Source organism: Diachasma alloeum, unplaced genomic scaffold (assembly GCF_001412515.2).
Source record: "Diachasma alloeum isolate Michigan unplaced genomic scaffold, Dall2.0 Dall_scaffold_00179, whole genome shotgun sequence".
NCBI classification, from domain to species: domain Eukaryota; kingdom Metazoa; phylum Arthropoda; class Insecta; order Hymenoptera; family Braconidae; genus Diachasma; species Diachasma alloeum.
In genome coordinates this window covers 4,345,947-4,359,009 of record NW_021680345.1, presented here as the reverse complement: position 1 = coordinate 4,359,009, position 13,063 = coordinate 4,345,947, and the positions used below count along the sequence as shown (strand labels likewise).

The following is a 13,063-nucleotide window of genomic DNA, read 5'->3' as shown; positions in this document are numbered from 1 at the left end:
ATAGTACTCTATGCAGATGGGGCGTTATCTCATGGCCCAGTACAGCCCACGGTGTTTCATATGTAAACCTATGTAAATGGACTCTTCGTGTAGTGACTCTACTAGCTGCACTCGCTACAAGAATATCGTGGAAAAACTTTTATTGAGAAACTTTGCTTCAACCAGTGTCAAGTGTCGAGCAAAAACGATTTCTCGGATTTTATCAGCACTTTTATTTCGACAACAGAGATGTTAGAAAACTTTGATTCAATTTTTTTTTTCAAGTGTTGAGCAAAACATCTCATTGCACTCGGCAATTTCGAGACTAGAATTATTGTAGACAATTCAATAATTCCATTACATCCATTACAGTTGACACGTACGGAAGGATTTTATAGATAAACTCAGCGAATTCTCTAGCAAATTCTTTTGAAAAAATCAATGAAATTCTATTTTTGTATAAAAAAATGGAGTGATTGATGTCGAGTAATTCCTGCAGAAGAGGTTTCAACAGAAAAATTTAATTCTTCTCATTTTTTTCTATAAAATAGTTCCTCTTGCGTATTTTCTATTAAAAACCCTGGAATAAAATTGCGTAATTTCTTCAATAGAACCGGCGAAAACCTAATAGAATTTTCAATCGAATGCGCTAGCTTTTCCAACGAAATTTTTTCATTCCTAGTTTCAATCACTTCCTCATTGAAGATCGCAATGCCCCCCAAAAACGGGAAATTGGTCTGGCATTTATACCGAAAATATAAACTCCAAAGCTACTCGTTATTTCCCGTATGTTAATTGGTCGCTTATACATACGAGATCTCACTCGTCTGTTGCAGGCTGCCAGTTGTAGAGGGAAATAGGATGGAGAACCCAGTGAAATTGGAGTAGACGAGAGTGAGGTGGACTGAAGATGAGGAAATGAGTGCACGATATATGCTTTCACAGTGTATGTAGAGTGGTAAAGCGGATATAACTGAATAGTGGGAAAGGGAGAAAATCTAACGAGGTTGCCTCAGTGATGTAGGTATGGGTATGGGATTGTTGGAGAGCTTATGCAGTGGAGGGAGATAGAGGACTTTCGCGATACGGACAGGCCCGAGATAGCTTCAGGCTCCCTGAGGGTTGCCACGGACATCACCCTCTTACGTAGAGGACCCCGACGAGTCTTTGGCCTCTGTGCGTGAGTCTCCTCTAAACGTCGTAATTGGAGTTTACTTTCTCTCTTCCTCCACATTTTCCCTCCCTTCATATCTTGAATTTTTTACACTCCATCCTCTCTTTTGTTCCTTTTACTCCATCTCACATTTACTATTTTCCTTTATCATCGCATATAAATACGCTCTTTTGGTGCTAAAAATACGCCAAGTTATCGATCCGACACCATTTTTTCAATGTTCACTTCATTGTCTTTTTTAGATATTGCATTACATTCAGAGTTGACATTTCATGCTTAAGGTTTTTAGATTATGACGGAATGTTAGTTATATTTTTGTAATTCTCAGGTGTTGGTAAGATTTTCCATGTTTCATTAATAATATTGTTGCGTATCTGACGGAACGCAAGCCTTAAACTCTCCTTTTATTAATTAATCACGTATCCGTTCATGTCATTTCATCAAACGCAACAATATTATTATTCTAGACAGTAAGTCTCCGGTATGTGTATCACACAAAAGAAATCAAACACCAGAATCACGTCGATTCACTCGTGACACTACTGCGCAGCTTATCGCGCCGCTTGCACATGCGCAGGACATCATATTATGATGCCAAAGTGCAGGAGGCCCCGAAGGGAATTTACGGATTTCATTTTTTGGATTTAGAAAAGATTGGATTGATCTCTCCTCGATATATTAGTCAAAGCAAATCAGCCGTGTAAAAGGGGTCTAGCTCCTATGAAAATTATAAATAACAAAATTGAAAATTGAGCGAAAAATGAAACAAAAATAGGAGAGGTTCAATTCAACTTCAGGAACAGGCGGTTTTCACATATTATATTTCTCAGAAATCATCCTCTCACCCCAAATTGCCAACTAATTCAAAATCAAGAGAAAAATTCAAACAGAAAAATCGAAATCTATTGACTTTTTCTTATCTAATCTACGCAAAGAATAAATGGAATTTTAACAAGAATTCCCTAGAATTTTAATAGAATCCCCATAGAATTTCTAGAGAATTCCAATAGAATTTTCTATTGAATTTTTTCATAAGTGACACTCGCTCCCCCACAATATTATGACATCAAGCCAAACTTAGAGGAAAAGCTTATTGTTCGTTCCACTCCAAAAAGGATTGACGATATCATGAAAGGCGAAGGAACCCCGGGGTCACTCCCATCAGCGTTTCGTCATTCACCATTTAGCCTTCCCCAAAATCCAACCCTCATATCATTTGGTCACGATCGTTGACTAAAAGAAAACCCGAGGGTTCCTTGTGCCTCGTTCCACTCACCCCCGTCTGAGATATCGCCTCCCTCGAGAGCTGATTTTCCCCATGTTTACGTACCTTTTTTACCCTTGTCTTTCGTGTTGCGCTTTATATTCCGGTCTCTATTATCCCGGCTCTCGTTGACCAGTATCACCATTATTGCCTGTAACATCCCATTGTTTCGTGTGTCTCCTACAAGACGCTGCTCTCATTGTCCGCTTGAGAGCCGCTCTAACCGTGCATTGTTCATTTTATCATTCACCATTTTCTCGGTCGTACTAAGTTGCAGTAATAGTCTTATATCTTTGAATGAGTGAAGCCATCATTTCCTTCGAATGCGCTGTTAGAAAAAAATGAAATTCCATGAACAGTTGACAGGCAATTTTCGGAGAGAGCGACATTGGATTCGATTTACGGGGGAAAAATAATAAAATTTCAGATTTCACTGAAATTTAGAACTGCATTCACCAAAAATTTCCTGATTTCTATTAATTTTTATGGAATCATTGAACTGGAATTTACAGTGTCCATTCAATTGCTGGAAAATTACTTCTGAAATTTCACTCACGTGAAATTTTCATATATTTTTTTACTGAAAAATGAGTTGAATTTTGGAGAATTCAATGGTATTGCAATTTCCTAGTCCATGTGCCAACGAAAATAACTGAAAATTTTGGAAATTCAGGCGAGCCAGGTTTCTGGCAGTGAGAACGACGAATCATGTGATCGATCAATCATCTTGCCATGAAATTTCCAATTTTCCATGAAAAAATTCCATTCAAAATTTCCAAATAAGTGTACCAGAAGTTCCAGCCTAAAATGTTCAACAGTGAGTATGAAAAATTGATGCGATTCACCGACAAGATATTGCGCAAAGCTATTCCACTCATGCAAATTTTTCATCCTTAAAATTTACCTCCTTTCATAAATCATAAGCACTCCCAACTTCGTCAATATCCATCTCATTAAATGGTAACATGACCGGGTGAGAAAAGACGAGATATTTCGTTGGAGAACAGCCACAGGGCAGACTCCGGCGTTTGTAACAGGGGAAGAAAAGTTTTTCCTTTTCCGATGCATTATAATACGCCCAAGGTCCCTCCACTGGAGTTTCCGGTAGAAGGGAATCTTGTATACAGACGCGTCGCGTCGTGGTGACCCTCTCGACCTCGTCTCGCGAGGCTCCCTTCAACGCCTTCACTTCAACTCCCATGTTTTCACCGCATACCCTCTTTTCACTCTTCGCCCAACCCTCCTCCCTCCTTTTCAATTCCCGTTCATCTACTTTCTTTTTTCATTTTAATTATAACTTTTTTTTTCTCCCACATATCCTGATGCATCGGGCAAATTAGCGCGGCACCGATGATTCCCGGGAGAACGGAGCAAAAGCTCTCAAGGTCTATTCACGGAAATCTGTCAACTTTTTATTGGGAATTGTGGGATTTTTTAAAAGAGAGGATGTGCGAGTGGAATCACTCAGCTGCAGGAAACCACGTCGATTGATTGAGATGGCAGTTAGCCCTCCCTCAATGGAAAGGCTATTCTATCCTGCAAAATTGGATATTAATGGGAAAACTGAATGTGCATGGCCATTCGCACCACAGCGTCTCTCTAACGAGCACTCAGACCCTAGGTTATTCATTAAAGTAATATTAACTCATCACTCAGGACGGGGTTTTATCGTCGTATTCCGGGGAAAACAATCGTTTTTTATGTAGATGAAGCAACGAGGTTCGAAAAAATTACATGGGAAAATCGAGCGAATTCGCTGGGAAATTCTATTAGATTTCCCCAACTCCTCTGCGCTTTTTCGAATGTTGTCTTCCTATAGAACTTTTTTTCAAAATTAAATTCATGCCGAGGGATTTCTTTAAGAAATAGCTGAATGTAGTAGTTTTTTCTGTGAAATATTTTTATTGAAACAAATGTGCGGATTTTTTAAAACAAAATCGACAGAAAACCAATAGAATTTTCTCCCGAATGTGCTGTTTACCCTGGTAATAATTTCGGCGGAAATTATAAGATCGTAAAAAACGACGATTACAAAGCCTCCATTCGGAAGCAAAAAGTCAAACAATGTAAATTCATCATTTTTACACGACAAAATTCCATTTGAAAAAACAACAAAGACAATTCTTGATGGTTACACATAGCATTGTCCCGATGAAAAAACATCTGCAGTTATTCTTTATCTGCAGTTATTTTTTTCGAGTGATGCTTCTCCATAAGGTTTTTTTTCCAACCATTTAAATAATGCGCTTTGGTAACCGCAGTAGTGCGGATATTTTACGTACAGGAGAGGGTTGAGGTGCTTTGCGAATGGCGCAAAATGTTTCGCGTAATCTGATTTATTGTCTCGACAACCAACAGTTTATGAAACTGGGTTGCAGATGGGAAGGGGTGGAAAATGTGGAGAAACAGCTGCTTTATGATTGCACGCACTCGTGACAATGTGTTGCTTATGAGTTCATTAAAAATGAATTTGAACTGGGAGGGAAAATTGGAGATGGGTTTGTCCATGGGATTGGTATTTTAATAGTCAGTGAGGGAATCAGAAAGTGGGAAATACTGTCTCATGTGTTTTAACTTATTTAAAAAAAACTTTTACGGAAATTTTGGCTCTTGTAACTATTCGTTCCGATATTTCAATTGAGCATAATTCATTTGGTTACCTAGTTATCGCATCTAGAGTGTGATGAAGGTCATACGCAGGTCATATGGGGTCACATGGAGGTCATATTAAGGTTATCTACGGTCAGATGAAAGCCCAATCGGGGTCTTGCGAAGGTTATATGGGGTCTCCTGGGGGTCATATAGGGTGATTTCAGATGAAATAATTGTCAGGTATGAAATAAGTATGATGAAGGTCACGTGGAGGTCACCTAGGGCCAGCTGAAGGTATAAAGGGGGTCATATAAAGGTCAGGCAGGTTCAGATAGGGGTCATATAGAGTAGTTTCGTATGAAATAATTGTCAGGTATGACATGGGTATGATGAAGGTTGCGTGGCGGTCCCCTAGGGCCAGATGAAGGCCCACAGGGGGTCATAAAAAGGTCTGATGGGTCATCTGGAGGTCCTATAAGGAAGTTTTATGTGTAATAAATGTGAGATATTCCATGGCTTCGGTGAAGGTCACGTGGAGGACAGCTAGGATCAGATCAAGGCCTAAAGGGGATCGTATAAAGGTTATACAGGGCCTTCTGGGATTCAGATAAGGTAGTTCCATAGACAATTGTCAGGTATCAAATGGGTACGATGTAGGTCATGAGAAGGTCATTTAGGGTCGGATGAAGGTCTCATGGAGGTCATATGGGACCTTGTGAGGGTCATATAGGGCAGTTTTATGTGCGCTAATTGTCAGGTATGAAATGGGTGTGATGAACGTCGCGTGGAGGTCCCCTCGGGCCACATGAAGGCCCAAAGGGGGTCATAAACAGGCCAGATGGGGTCATCTAGGGGTTCTATGGGGTAGTTTTATATGCAATAAATGTGAGGTATTCCATGGCTACGCTGAAGGTTATGTGGAGGACACCTAGGATCAGATCAAGGCCTAAAGGGGATTGTGTAAAGGTTATATAGGGTCTTCCGGGCTTCAGATAGGGTAGTTTCATAAGAGACAATTGTCAGATATCAAATGCGTACAATGTAGGTCATGTGTGGTCATTTAGGGTCAGATGAAGGTCTAATGGAGGTGATATAAAGGTCATCTAGGACCTTCTGGGGCTCGTACAGGGCAGTTTCATAGAAACTATTCGTCAATTTCAGATTCAGTTTCGATTCACTGGACTAGTCCATCCCCGTTGATACTTTTAGTATTATCATCCATTCATCAATATCTTTTGGAGATATTCAAAATTGCTTACACATGGTATAAATTCATTTCATGCGCCTCAAACATTCGCCAATCTGTTGGTATTGACCGAAACCAACTGTCGAATCATAAAGTTTCTGTATATGCCATCTAAATGTTTACTCCCATAAAATCAGTCTCCTACAACTACAATAATTAACGATGCTGTTGAAACTGTGTGACAGCTGTGTCAGTTTCAGTTGCAGCAAAATGATGAGAGCAAAACTCGGATAAAGGATGAGAATATTCCAACTAATACCATCATGAAAATTACATGAAAATGTCTGCAAAGGTTGTACTGTTCATAGCCCTTCAGCACCAGACGATCTAATTTCAGTTGCAATGTAAAGGTGAAGGTGCCTAGAGGGCACAAACGACGGACTCCAACTGTCCATCAAAACACAAACATCCAGATGTTTGTGTTTTGACAAACCCAACAACAGCTTCATCCAACAAGTTGAGATGATTGTTTCCTCCTGACTATTTGTCGGCTGACACTGAAAATTCTGCAGTGATTCCTCGACACAAGAGTACAGTAGACTTTATTCTAATGAAAATAGTTGAGAGGCATGCGCCATTCGCATTTTCGAATAAACTTTCGGTAATTTAATTAAAATCCTCATATGCAAAGAAACATAATTTTGAGATGGCAAAGCGAAGGATGTTAAGTATACATAAAATACATGTAGATATCTACTGGATTAAATGGTAAACACAAGATGTAGGGGCGCTGAATATGCCAGCCCGTGTGTATACGCCAGACAAATATCACGATAAATTAGAGAATATGCTTTCATATTTACCTGCTCTGTATTTTCATCACTGATTCAAGTTTTGGTGAGAGGGGAGGGGGTGGGGGGATTTCTCCAAATGAAATTCTCAGTCTGACGAGAGCGACAATTAATCCTCCTTTTGATGTTCGTCTGCACGTTTCATAATTTCCACAGCAGCTGGTATTCACATTCCATGATCTCGGCAGATTATTCAAAACATTTTTCGTTGTCAGGTGAAATTATTTGGAGGGAGAATGGATGGCCTGGAAATAGAGAAAACAATTGTCACGTCACTGGTGAATTATGATGGCATTAGCGGAACGCCAGGGAATCTTATTTAGTGAAAAAATGGAATTAATCAGTTGGCGGTGTATTTTTTTAAAACTCTTCTATTTTATTCACTTGATACAGCAGCCGAGATATGCTGGGGTTTCGGGTGGAATAGAACTATTGAAGAATCAGAAGTACCCTGGAGTGACGCTCGTCCGCAATGAGACACTTGTGGACGAAGTGAACTCGATGGAAGTCGGCGAACGACTGCACTCCGACTCGAGGGGAAAAATTTTCTTTCGAAAATTACCCACCATTACGGTAATGACAGTGGGGAAATTTTCCTCGACAGGAGTTTGCGATTTCAAATCGTTTTCTTCGGCTCAAGATTGTGGAGTTGCTTCGGTAAACGATTACCCGTGAAGGGTTGAAGCGAAGGGTGAAATTGCAAATTGTAGCAGGCTTTTGATATCTGGGTATAAGATAATTCGTCGGGCATCGGCTCATGTCACCGACGCTTGAAGCATTCTCATATCGATTGGCTGTAGGATCGATTGCCATTTTCTGATTTTGACCTAAATTCGATTTGCACTTGTCAAGGAATCATTTTCTTGGGAGAAGAATTCATCTTTTTAGGAGCGCATTCTTCCAGGCCGAGTCTATCTCAAAATATTACAATTATGTTGAATTATGGGATGATTATGCTACATATGATCTTGAACGAAATTTATTGACAATAATTAATATTTAGAGTTATTCCAAATTATTTTAATGAAAATTTGTTTCAAAATAGTATATTGTGTTACAAGTGCGTAAAGAACCACTTATTTGCATGCACGCGTAACACATCCTATTTTTTGTAATACCTGCCGAGTTCAGTCGAGTGCGAAGCTTTACGCACTTGAAATTCACTTTACGCACGACCTCTGAGTTTTACGCACATTGTGCGTAAAATAACCACTTTACACGCACTAAACGGTTTCGAAAAGTGAACTTTTGAGGCAGGTATTACAAAAAAATTGTTTGAAAATTCGAAAAATAGTGAAGGGTGATCCTTTTTTTTTTTCGTTACACTTGGTAAAGTTTCAATACTTATCACAGACCAATTCTTAGATTCCTCTGATCTAAGAGTTTGAACTCTGCTTATTGTTAAACACTTAACCCAGAAGTGAATTTTTTGCAGAATATGCAGTGAGTGCTTAAAATAAAAAAATATATATGTATGTATACGTAGTATTCTAATTTGCAAACAGAAAAAAATGAGCTGTTAGGAACATAATGTCAATATGAAAGAATAATTAAATGTTTTTGTGAAGAATGAGATGAAGAAAGACTTACCTGCGAAATGTGGAGCTCGAGTTCATCGAATTGCATGTTGTCTTCCTAAAGATGACTGATTAATGGTTGCTTGATTGCTATCATATTCGGCTCTTCTGCTTTAAATTTGAATTATTTTTCATGCGACTTTTCCTGTTATTTAACGCCATTGACGATTAAATTCAAGCACTTCCTCAGATCTCATTTCACATTTCCCACTCCCCGATTAGACCTTGAATAGTTCTCACACCACCTCTTCAGTCAATTAACCCTTCCTAGAAACAAATGAAATATTAGAAATTCAATATAAAAATATCCCGAAAGATCGTCACAAACTTGACGAGAAATGGATCGAGCCATCATGTTGCGTCTCAATCCTGATATGCTGATGGTTGACGGCCGTCGAAAAATCTCCAACTCCCCCAAGATGACAGCTCTCTGAAGACGGAGTCCTCAGGACGAAGGTGCCTCGATGAAAGCTCACACGCGACTGCCCACCGCCTGTGGAAATCAATTTTTTTCAGAAAATTGTCCTCGATTATCTGTCGAGACGTTGAACATTTTTGCCGGCGCCAGACAGCGATTTTCCATCTTCGTATAGCGTCACCGATTGATAAACGGTTTTGAAAAACGCGGGACGGCTTCAATAAGTGCTGGAGACAACTGTCTCCGGGGGGTGGTGGGAGATATAACGAGCCCTTGTTATGGAGTTATACGATAACTCACCGAGCATCGATCCAACTGTCCTCAACCTTTTCGTCTGTTCTTCTCCCGCGGAGGCTATAGACGGTCTATAGGCGGTTGATTTTGATTTCTTTTTTGGAAATTTATCAGAGTCCAAATTTTTTTTGAGCGCATGCCTCCTGCACTCCCATCAAGAGCCGTTTGGAAATTAGAATGAGAGGACCAGTCTTTTATCAATATTTTGGATTTTTTTAAATTATCCATCATTCATCATCTTACGCTGTTAAAAGTTTCAAGTCCCACTTAAATTTCAGGCAATCTTGTCATTGAAAAATCAAATATTCCATTGATTTTTTGTTCAAATGATCTAAAAATCAATAAAATGCTTTATTTTTCAGTTCAATTATTCTATGAAAATTCAGAAAAATCAGGAAAATTCAGGGAAAAATTGAAAATTCGTGTCATTTTGGTTCTGAATATTCATGTTCCACTGAAAGTTCAATCAAGTTGTCAACCGTTTTTCCCCTCAATCTGATTCCATGGCACTTTTATGAGAATTACTATCATATTTTCCATGAGATTTCAAAAAATTTCTAAACTGTCTCATGTGACAGGGATGATCGACATTGGTAATCAATGAGATGTTTAGTTTTTCTCTACTCACAATTGTGACTCCTCTGAGCGTACATCCCCACTCAGCACCTCCTGTGCGGCGATCGATATTCCACCGACTGACCTATAAGAACAATTCTCGGATGAGATACACAGCTACAGTTATTTCTTTAAATTTCTGATTGATTCTCAAAATTTTAAAAACTTGACCGAGTATTGAATTACATTGAATTTTGAAAAGTTTGACAATTCGGAAGAATAATCGCCTGAAATTTCATAATTTTAATGACCATGTAGCACCAAAAATAAATCTTTAATTGTGTCTTTCATCTGGATCGTCATTAAAAATAACAATTTCTTCGTTGCAATTTCATGAATAATTTTTCAATTTAGCCATTGCTGCTTTCACACACACAGAGAATGCATTCAATCATTCAAACACACATCTTTACATTCACGAATGCAATATTGAATACCATTTTCTAAATCCCTGAAGCGACGGCAATATCCTGCAGCCACCTTTCCAATTTCGAATCTGAAGAGCAGAAAAAAAGTATAATTAAAACTGGTGTGTGTTGAGGCTAAAATCGTGCCAATAAAAACTGCGAATTGTCAGCGTGAACAGTTTGAATGGAATCTCGATTTTTTTCCGATTTGAAACGTCAAAATACTCTGGGTGCATTGTTCAGTATGATCCCACTTTGAATGCCGAGATTACACTTGGAAATGTCACTTGGAGTTTCATTGTATTCGGTACCTCGGATGGCAATACGAGAAGTATGCACATCCTGCACTCCAACCCAGACTCCACTCGCAATTGTTCAGACAGTAATTCCAATCGTTGCTAGGAGAAAAGGTGCGAAAAATGCTGATTTGTGACGTTCGTAAAAGACGATAATGACGAAGGATTAGGAAAATAGGCTGGTTATTCAGAAAAATTTAAGAAATTGAAATTTACGAGATTCATTCATTAATTATTTTTTATTTTTGGTTCCATATGTATACCCTCTCGGGTTTTTACATTTTGTTCCCTTCCCTATCTGCGTTACCATGGGCCGACTTACTTTATCCCCAACTGCACCCCATTCGGGATTGGACTGCCAGGGAAACCATGGAAAACCTCAGTCGTGCAACCGGCCGATAATGCAGGGATTCCACTGTGTCCACTGGTCACACTGACTCAATGGGCACAGTGGTTCTCTCAAGAAAATATGCTTCAGATAATGGAATTTTTTTAGACAGGCAGTTTCAATGTATTTCGACATGACAGAACTTGGGATTGTGACTTTAAAATTAGCTTAATATGGCAGTGTGTCTTTATTATGTAAATTTCGAGGGCCCAGGTGGCATAGAAATTATGATTCCTTAATAATATATATTTTCCATACAACTGAAACAAACGTCGATATAAAACAACTTCACTAAACTTTATGTTTTTAACGATAGGCTCTTCATCCTTGAAATTGATCATCATTTCATAACATTCTACACACCCAAATAATAATTTTCCAAATTAAAATATTGCAGAATATCTAGCGCACTCAGTTTCTGATATTCAACTGATATTTATCAGCCAAGTCATCAGAAAAGACCACAAACGACTGTTACAAAAGTAACAATTGTTCGTGATTTATAATAATTGCGATGAGTGGGCATCGATTTCTTTGTAATATTCCATGATGCGATGATTTTCTCTTCTACCTCCAGTCGTTAGAGCATGCAAAAAATTCGATAACTTCAAAGAGTATTACTATTAACGAGTTCATGTCTCCCCACATTATTCAACAATGACTTTGAAAGCCCTCTCTCCGACGAAGCCGACAGCAGTATGTAAAGACCCCTCACAATGTGTGATTTTGTTTTGGAGCAATATAATACTCGTGACGAAATCGTCAGAATATTGCTGCAGTACTGCCCGATATGGTGTACAACCAGATTTCAACGTTTTGTCAAAATGTTTTTACCGTGTTACGCGACGATTGGTGCGGTACTAATTAGTTGCACGATCTTTCAGAAAGCTTTCAATTCATCGGATATGAGTTCTATGACCGAATGTCTATTTCCCGCAGTTGCTCTCACCACCATTCCTTTCAAGGTACTACAATAAGATTATTAACACTATGAAAAGACTAAAATGTTCAGGGAGCCACTAAACATTGTCATTTCAAGCTGATGGCAACGGTGATTTACAAACATACATTTCTAGAAATCTATGAACGATTAGACAGTGACTTGCGATTCTATTGCGTCGATACAACGACTGTAACCCTGAATAAAACGACTGTCAAGATATTCACAGTATCAATGAAATTTCTGTTCATATGCTACAAAATGCTGGTGTTCAATTACGTTATTGTTCCACTTCTTTTCATTCTCTATCAAATTGTAGCTAACGTACTTCCCACTATATTGGTATTGCCTTTTCCATGTACCTACTTTGAAATATTCACGAGTGATGCTATTATTTTTGTAAATAATACGTAAATGAATCTAATTCATTTAGAGATGAGCGAGAAAGTCAAAATGTAGTGGAAATGTCTTCCCGTTGATAAGTCGTGTAACTCATTTGAATCATAATCCGCATTTTCAAAGCCGATAGATAGATTGCAGATTTCAACACGAGAATGCTGCTCATATATGTCGGTTGGATATTATTGAAATACTTGCAGATATTGACTTGTGGGTGGTATGGCTTGGTGTTGATTTCAGAGGTACGCAGCCCTCTCCATTCATTCTCAACACCAAATACATTTAATACAACATTACACGCCCTGATTTCAGAGTGAGAACCTGAGCAATGCGATTTATTCCTGCAAGTGGCCGGATGTCTACAACAGAAAATTCATGACCCACGTTGCACATGTGCTGCAGCAGAAGGATCGCCCATCGCGATAAATGTTTATGGATTCTTCGTCATATCCATTCCCCTGGCTTCATCGGTAATGTATCTTTCGATTGATATCCTCAGAAAAACAAGAATATCTTCATTATCTATTCTTTTTCAATGTAGGTAATCTTGATTTGTTCTCCTTTCTAGATCATTACGGCTTCGTTCTCGTATTTTTTCTTATTAGAATCTCTTGACCAAGGAAAGTAGTGGAGGATAACCGGAAAAACTGAATATTTCATGTCATTCCCATAATACAGTATAT

The 13,063-nt window shown here is 38.7% G+C and overlaps 2 long non-coding RNA genes across 2 annotated transcripts; one reads left to right on the top strand and one right to left on the bottom strand.

Moving 5' to 3' along the window:
• Nucleotides 1-2,650: 2,650 nt before the first annotated feature.
• LOC107040817 lies at nucleotides 2,651-7,558 on the bottom strand. Its single transcript, XR_001461025.1, has 3 exons — nucleotides 7,497-7,558; nucleotides 7,059-7,291; nucleotides 2,651-2,745 (listed from the first exon to the last, which is right to left on the bottom strand). It is a non-coding gene; the product is annotated as an uncharacterized LOC107040817 (long non-coding RNA).
• Nucleotides 7,559-11,947: 4,389 nt separating this feature from the next.
• Nucleotides 11,948-13,030, top strand: LOC107041440. The gene is made up of 3 exons (XR_001461058.1): nucleotides 11,948-12,622; nucleotides 12,693-12,850; nucleotides 12,949-13,030. It is a non-coding gene; the product is annotated as an uncharacterized LOC107041440 (long non-coding RNA).
• Nucleotides 13,031-13,063: the final 33 nt, after the last annotated feature.